This window comes from Sus scrofa, chromosome 7, assembly GCF_000003025.6.
Source record: "Sus scrofa isolate TJ Tabasco breed Duroc chromosome 7, Sscrofa11.1, whole genome shotgun sequence".
Classification (NCBI taxonomy): domain Eukaryota; kingdom Metazoa; phylum Chordata; class Mammalia; order Artiodactyla; family Suidae; genus Sus; species Sus scrofa.
Window position 1 is genome coordinate 1,540,476 of NC_010449.5, and position 8,172 is coordinate 1,548,647.

At 53.7% G+C, this 8,172-nt stretch overlaps 1 long non-coding RNA gene across 1 annotated transcript; it reads right to left on the reverse strand.

The window, feature by feature from the left end:
- LOC110261761 lies at positions 1,951-7,741 on the reverse strand. Its single transcript, XR_002346226.1, has 3 exons — positions 7,703-7,741; positions 5,470-5,548; positions 1,951-1,969 (listed from the first exon to the last, which is right to left on the reverse strand). It is a non-coding gene; the product is annotated as an uncharacterized LOC110261761 (long non-coding RNA).

An 8,172-nucleotide genomic window follows, 5' to 3' on the forward strand; every position in this document is an offset into this window, starting at 1 on the left:
GAGAAACAAACGCCACCCGCCTGGCTTTTGGCGTGTCCTCCGCCCGACCCGACAGAAGACCTCCGACCAAGCGCAGGCGTCTCCACGCCGCAGCTGACAGCGCCGATTAGGCCTTATTCCGACGGCCTGCGAGCTGCGCCTTTCCCACAGCCAACACCCCCAACCACCAGATTTTAAAAATCAATATTATCTCAGCGTTGGTTTTCCTCAGATTCTGTCTTTGCCAAAACCCCCGTCTCATCCTGGCAGGAAAGGCCGTGGGGCAGGATCACATTCTTCTCGAAGAGCGGCTCTCAGAGTTGGTATCTTAAGCTCACGTTTAATCGGAACAAAACAAAAGGGAGGGAGGCCCCCAGGCCTCTGCATCGCGTGGACCGGCTGTGGGACCAGGCGGCCTGGACCCCCCGCGGGGACCCGGGAGGGAAGGCACCTGAGCGGCCGGCGCCCAGCAGAGCTGCCCAGGCTGGGGGGGCTCCCCCAGCGGGTCCGGGCCAGAGGGACCAGCGCACACGCAGCTGTCTCCTCCTCCTCGCACCCGTCACGGCCCGGCTGCCCCCCCCCCCCCCACCGCCTGGGCTGCAAGAGCCAACCTGCTTGGAAGGACTCATCCCTCTCCCACCAGCTCCCACTCTTCCTGCCAGGCCCTGGTGACACGCCGTTCCTCCTGTCACCCAGAATCACCCCGCCAGGCCTCCAAGGGACCCCGGCGCTGATGGTGGAAGGTGGTTTGTGGCAGACCCTGGGTTTGTGGTCACTGGGGACGAGGCTGCCTCTGGGGGCGGGGGAGGGAGAAGGACCGACCAGACCCGCTGCCCGCAGACTCCGGGGCACCTCAGGGGGTGCCCAGGCCTGGGGAACACAGAAAGTCCCCCTTCTCCACGCTGTCCCCAGACCCCAAACCACCTTCTGTCCCCAGAGTCCAAGTCCTTGCTCTTTTTGACAAACAAGAATGGTCTTTGTCAGTAGGAAGCCGAAGCCTTCCCGTTGACGTCACGCGGGTTTCTGAAGAGTGACAGCCGCAGGAAGTGACCCTCACCTCAAAGGCCGAACGCTGGCCGAACGCTGGCTTGCGACTTTCTCTGTGACTTACTAGTTTATTTCCACCTGATCTTTTTCTACAACAGACGCAAGGCAGCTTCCAAGAGCGTCTGCAGTCAGACGGCCCCTCGGGGTCAGAGCCAACGGGGGTAGGAGGTGAGACGGGGCCAGCAAGAACGCAGACGCCCAGGTCCTCGACCGGGAGGGGACATCATGCTGGGCTTCCTGGAGGTCTGCAGAGCTAAGCGCCCTCGCCCAGGCCTCTCCCTTGGGCCCTTAGTTGATGGAACCCAAGGTACTGAGGCGTAAAACCCTCTCTCTGAATAACCGCAACCCGCGTTCTAAGCAGGGCAGAGGCTCTGTATGCAGAGGGGGTGCCTCGGGGTCCGAGGGTGGGCCCAGACCTCAGGGAGCTCCGGGGGAAAGAAGCCGGGGCTTGGGAGGCAGACACCAGAGAGGATCACGTGACCCGGGGTGTGGCGCTGGGGCCTCAGCCTCTGGGACCCGGGCTCCCCGCCTCTAGAGGAGAGGCACTGCCTCCTCTGATCTCACGCAGTGGCTGCCAGGATGCCAGGGACAGTTTCTGTGTGGTTACTAGTCCCTGCGCACCCACGATGCGCCAGGCCCCGTCTCCTGGCTCTGCTCCAACGATCTCACTGGAGCCACTCGACAAACGCAGGAAGTAAGACCACCCCACCCCTAACCAGGAAACGGGGGTTTCTCCACTGCAAGGTGGTGGAGGGGTGCAGACACAGCAGTGCCCTCAGGGCCTTTTCAGCGGTGGAAACACGGCCCAGTGCCGCCCGGCCCACCCCCCACCCCCAGGCTCAAACAGCCTCGGGAACAGCCCGACACCCACCTTTCTGAAGGGCGCCTTCCAAAGGCTACTTGGCCTCGAGGTCCTGGGCATCAGGCAGCAGTTCTTCCTCTTCTGAGAAAAACCAGAAAGCATTTGGGGGAGGATTAGAGCCTTTGCATCCGTCCCCGACTTATGATCTGAGGACACCAGAGGCAGCAGCGACTTGTCCCCAAGTGGGACAAGCTCCTGCAGAGACAACTTGGAGCCTGAATGGCTGAGGGCCTTTGACAAAGGCCCTGACACCTCCAGAGCTCAGCGCCCGCATCCCCCACAGCCCCCAACGCTCCTGTCATCACTGCCTGGCCTCTAAGAGGCAGGGACAACGAGCTTCGCACCAGTGACACTGGCTTTTACACGTGTGTGTTTTGTCAAAACTCTCTTTGACAAACACTCGTTTTGACAAAGCACAAGAGTCAGACCTGACCACAGGATGAGTCAGACTCAGGGGCTGCTTCTCCCAGGCGCCCTCTAAGCCAGCAGACAAGGCTCAGCACCACCAACAGGCTCACGAGGACAGAGACGCCCTCCAGTCTGGGGCTTGAGACAAGCCATCTCGGAGGAGGTGGCATTAAAGTGGCCTCAGACACCCGGGGCTGATCCAGAAGGAGCAGGGGCAGTGCTGGGAACCCAGCACTGGGCCACCTGGGCTGGCGGGCCCTGCCGGGTGCTGGGCTGATGGGGACTCTGTGGTCAGGAATAGCACCATCAGAGCTGAGACGGGGAACGAGGATGGGGTGAACTCGGGAGGAGAGCAAGCGGAGGCTGAGAATCAGCCCAGACACGCTGGATTTGTACCCTTCGACGGCCGCACCTGCAGCATCGGACGTTCCAGCCAGGGGTCAAATCGGAGCTGCAGCCAAGGCTACCCTGCAGCCACAGCAACACCGGATCCTGAACCTTGGTGAGGCAGGGATGGAACCCACGCCCTGGCGCTGCAAGAAGCGCTGGCAATCCCACCCGCCACAGCGGGAACTCCAGCTCAGACGTTGTTTTCTTAGCGCAGCGAGTGGGGCCGGAGGGCGCGAGGGGGACGGGCAAGGAGAGGCAAAGGGAGGGATGAATCAGGTGACAGTTGTCCGCTTTCCGTCCTCCGGCCCCGCAGCCTGGAGCCCATCGCAGGCAGGGATCAGCTCTCAGAGCTCTGTCACTGGCTCTGCTCCACCCGGCGGCAGCTGTTTCCGATGGAAGGTGGGTCACGGGTGGGCGGTGGACCAAAGAGCAGTGAGCCCCACAGCAGCGTGAGCAGAACACAGAAGGCGGAGACCTTCGGGGCCTCACCGCCCTGAGAAGGGAAATCCTTCTTAGAGTCATTGATTATAGGTGACTGATTCACTGATTGATGCTCAGTGGTTCAGAAACAGGAAGGCTTTGAAGCATGAAACAATTAAAAGAGAAGTTCATCCAAAATTTTCTAAAAAGAGTTAGTTTAGATAAGTCCATAGTTGGGTGAGACTGAAACTTTCAACCTAAAGTTAAATTCGATTCTACAGAACAGAGAACCGAGATCATTTCGAAAGGGACTCTTTAGGAAAACATCAGTCGCCATAGTTCATTGAAAAAACAACATCTGTTAAGCTGGAGGATCATCTTCCAGTAATGTCGAAAGTGCCCGGAACATGCCCGGTTCCAGAAACGTCACACGGCCGCTTGACCCAGCAGCCTCCACCAGGACGGCGAGTGGGGACCACACCTGGTCCAGAGCCTGGGTGCTACCTGTTCCCAGTGGGACGAGCCGGACGACGAGATGGGGGTACGGCCGTGCCGGTCCGAGGCGCGGTGTGAGGATTCAAGGAGCTGGTTTTCACAAAAGCAGTTAGAACAGTGCCTGGCACCGGGCTGGTAATTTTAACTTTCGTGGTAACTAGCTGATTTCCACAATGGAATTTTCTTTTTAATTCTCAGCATTCTTGAAATATCTATTCATCTCAGGTACCAACAGTTGGATCGAATAACAAAAAGGTGATTTTTGCTGTTGTTGTTTCCGTGGTTTGAAAAATATTTTAAACCCTTTCAACTGTAATGATGTCATTAATTACCTGCTGTGGTTTCCACACTGTCCACGGCAAAAGGTGTATTTGGAAAACCCATAGGCTTTTGGGTAGAAAACACTTCGTGGAAAATCGGCCAGAATAGGCTGGTAACCCTAATAAGCAGTTTATGCAGTCTGGGTAAGGCACCAACTAGGTACTAAGCCTATTTTTTACTTGACATCAGTACCAATTATCAAGGAAAGGTATATTCAGACACAATAAAACGTACTACTGATGCTGAATTTAGACGGGAAGCTAATTTCAATAAAAACTGGATGTGCGAAAAAATGAATACCCGTAGCACAGTCATTCCAAGGTTTTGGTCAGTGGAAAAGCTCCGCCCCAAAGCCCCTGGGGCCGAGGGGCAGAGCTGGGGAGGTGAGGCGCCCAGACCCGCCCGGTGTCCGGGCTCGACCGACCGCTTGTCCTCGGACGCTCTGGCGGAGCTCTGTCCCCTCGAGGGCCTTATGCAGAGACAGCCCACGGCCCCCCGTGTGCCCCTGCCTCGTTGACCACCCCAGAAGTTTCGTCAAGTTCCTTGAATGCTACGCATCTGCTTCTGGGCCCGCCTATGTCACCCGCGGGGATCAGGAGGGAGGTACCCTGGAGAAGGCTCTTCCAGTCATCCAGGTGGCCGGGGTCCTGGGCCAGGGGAACCAGGGGGCCGCCCAGGGCTGCCCAGATCGCAGAAATAGGGAGGGAGAGCCACGTGCAACTTGGAGCTAAGCTGCATGTGAGCGCGGGACGAGGTGAGGGAGGCGGACGAGGACTCTGGGGTCTGGGGAGGCGGTTGAGGATGGGCGAGGACGAGGTGAGCTGGGGACACGTCGCCGTGCTGTGGTGTGGGTCGCAGACGCGGCTCGGATCCCGCGTGGCTGCGGCTGTGGGGTAGGCCGGCAGTGGCAGCTCCAATTCGACCCCTAGCCCGGGAACCTCCAGGTGCCGCGGGTGCGGCCTTAAAAAGATTAAAAAAAAAAAAAAGTGATCACAGAGTTTGGGCTCAATTACCCTCAACTCCACACAGGCTCCTCGAGTCTTTGGTAAGAATCTCCTTCAAACACACTTGCAGTAATCTCCTGACCACACTAAACATCACAGCTTTGGCGCCCAGAACCGACCCAACCGGGTAAGCACAGAGGTTAGAATTCTTCGTTCTGTTTCAAGGCGGACACTTACCCTGAATGTACATTAACATATATTTTCCAAAACTGTACATGTGTACATATGCTCGGCTGCGTGTAACGGCGCACGCACGTTCCGGTGATCTAATTCACTCCGCAATGGATACAGGGATGAAATGATAAACATAATAAACAGGCCTCTGAAAATAACACGCTACTAAACACCGTAGTTAGCATTCATTTAAAAACACACAAATGGCTCGATAAAAGCATCTTTAAGCAATTTAACACTAGCACGAGATTGGAAGGCTGGGGCATTAGTGAGAAAGAACTTCACTTAAGGCTCAGGTGCCTGTGGCATCTGAGCATCTGAAGACTGACGCCGACCGGCAAAGGGAGGGGAAATACCAAGCACGGTTACCTGTGCGCTGAGCCTGGAATGGAGCTGGTGGTCTGACAGCCAGGGGTGCTTCAGGGCTTTACTCGCACTTATTCTCCAGCTAAAGGGAAAGGCAGGCAGTCAGGAGCGAAGACCCAGCCCAGGCGAGCCTGGCTCTGGCTGCTGCCTTTGGGAGACCAGACGGCCCAACGCCAGATTCCCAGGCACTTCTGTCTTTTCTGGAATTGCAGTCAAGGACTGTAGGTTACCGTCCAAACCCATCGGGTAGCAATATTGGTAAGACAAGCAAAGCGAGGAATTCGGAATGCTTGTTAATGACTGAACATCCACCTTCAAAGAAGCCAGTCATATATCTATTCTTTCTCAGAGTCTTTTCCCGTAGAGGAACTACAGACTGCTGAGCAGAGTTCCCTGTGCTGTACAGTAGATGCCTGCTGATTATCAATTTTACATACAGCAGTGTGTATGTATTAACCCCAAGCTTCTAACTTATCCCCTCTCCAACCTCTCTCTCCCCTTCGGCAACCACACATTTATTTTCCGTTTGTGAGTCTGTTTCTGTTTTGTAAATAAGTTCTTGTTTACAAAAGAAGTAACCATTCTTGATGGATGTCTGAACTTCATAAATTGAATGTCCATCAGTCAGTTGAAGAATAAGCAAGTTTGTCATTCTAAGAACAAAATTCTACAGTGATTCTTGATGGCTGCAAAAGCAACATGCATATTAAAACTTTTGAATAATATGTATTACCAAGGCTTGAATTAAGAAGTTTTGAAGAGTCAAATAGAGAAATCGATGGTGAGTTAATGTAATATTGAGAAAGAGTGTATTAGAAACTCTCGAGCCAGTAGAGGTTTATACAGTCAAAAAATATGAGGAAGAATTATAAACATTATATTACTTCCTACTTCTAAGCTTTGTAAACTTGTTTTCTGTGCTAATGTTTATTACAGTAAATGAGGTAATTTTTCAAAATAAAAAATTATGTAATGTTTGTTACATTAAATGAAATAACGTTTCAAAATAAAAAAAAATAAACCGTCTGAAGTCTGCCTTCTGAAAGAGTATTAAGTAGTTTCAAGCAGTCATGAAGCTCAGTTTGTATAACTACTTCAATAAAATTACTTGATCAGATAACCAACTATTTAAGTATAAAAGAGGAGACGAGTCTTTAGTCAGCGAAGGATGACATGGTGACAACATCACGAGCAGGACCCTAAATTAACAGACGTGATTTTTTGGAGTTCCTGTCATGGCTCAGTGGAAAGGAATCTGCCATCCATGAGGACACAGGTTCCATCCCCGGTCTCGCTCAGTGGGTTAAGGATCCGGCATTGCTGTGAGCTGGGGTGTAGGTCGCAGGTGCGGCTCGGCCCTGGCCTTGCTGTGGCTGCCGTGTGGGCCGGCAGCTGCAGCTCTGATTTAACCCCTAGCCTGGGAACCTCCATGTGCCGCAGGTGCGGCCCTAAAAAGACAAAATAAATAAATACATAAACAGCAGTAAGATACGAAAATATCAAAGTAGGTACTGTTGGCCCTGAAGTCTTAAATGTTATCTACCAATGAACATTTCAGACAAAACCACCTGAAAGTGTGTTTGAAAGTCTAATCAAAACCCACCCCTCATGATTCTAAAATACAAGCCCCTAGGTTTCACTATCACTCTTCTTCATCCACTGAACTCGAATTATGTGGTTTCAGCAAGACAGAAATAGAAGGCCAATTAATACAGAACGCGCTCGGCCTTGGGGGAGGGCTGACTCCTGTTGATTATCAGTCCTGTCACTTCACTGGCCAGTGACCTTGGGCAAACTACTCGGAGTCTCCTGCATCGCAGAGAGATGCGCGTTTCACCCACGGAGCTGGGGGGCTACCGAGAGGACGTCTCTGAAGCAGTCGGCCCAGGCCCTCCAGTGAAACCACAGGCTGGTGTTCGGCTGCCTGGAGTCACACTCGCCTGGTAGATTGGAAGGGACCCAGGAGTAACTTATCCCAAAGCTCTCCTTTCGAGGCTGAGTCCACTGAGGCCCAGCGAGGGACCTCACTGCCGGAGCCTCGAGCAAAAGGCAGAAGGAGGGAGCGTTGCAGCCCCGTCCAAGCCTCTCAACGAAGCCCTCGCAGATCTCAGGAACCTGCGTCCAGAGCACCCAACTCGTCCAACTCCAGCTCTGCACGCGCGCGCGTCAGAGACGTCGCGGGCAAGTGTCACGCCTCGCTGTTACCCTCTTTCCTTCACACAGGGGACAGGATCACCTCTTCTCCTTGATCAGAAGCTTGGAGATGAACTCCCGGCCTCCTCCGACACGTCCTGAAATTCTGCATCCTCAAGGTCCCACCTGCAGGCCAGGATGTTGTTCAGGGTCTCGGCGTCAGTATCTCCCAGGAACGGGGACAAGCCGCTGAGTCTGAAGACACAGCATCCGGGTGAGTTTTCTAAACCCCTCAGGCCCTTTACTGAGGGATTGGCTTTGGGGGTCTGTCGTTTAAAACTGAAAGAAGGCAAACAGCCAACAATGAAGTATAACTTTTTTTTTTTTTTTAATGGCTGCACCCAAGGCATATGGAAGTTTCTGGGCCAGGGATCAAACCCATGCGTCCGCAGTGACCCAAGACGCTGCCGTCAGTGGATTCTGAACTCACTATGTCCACAGTGGGAACTCCAGGCCTAATTTTAATATGTTTTTGCAATTGAGAAAATGCTGGCTCTCCTACCCTGACGCCTA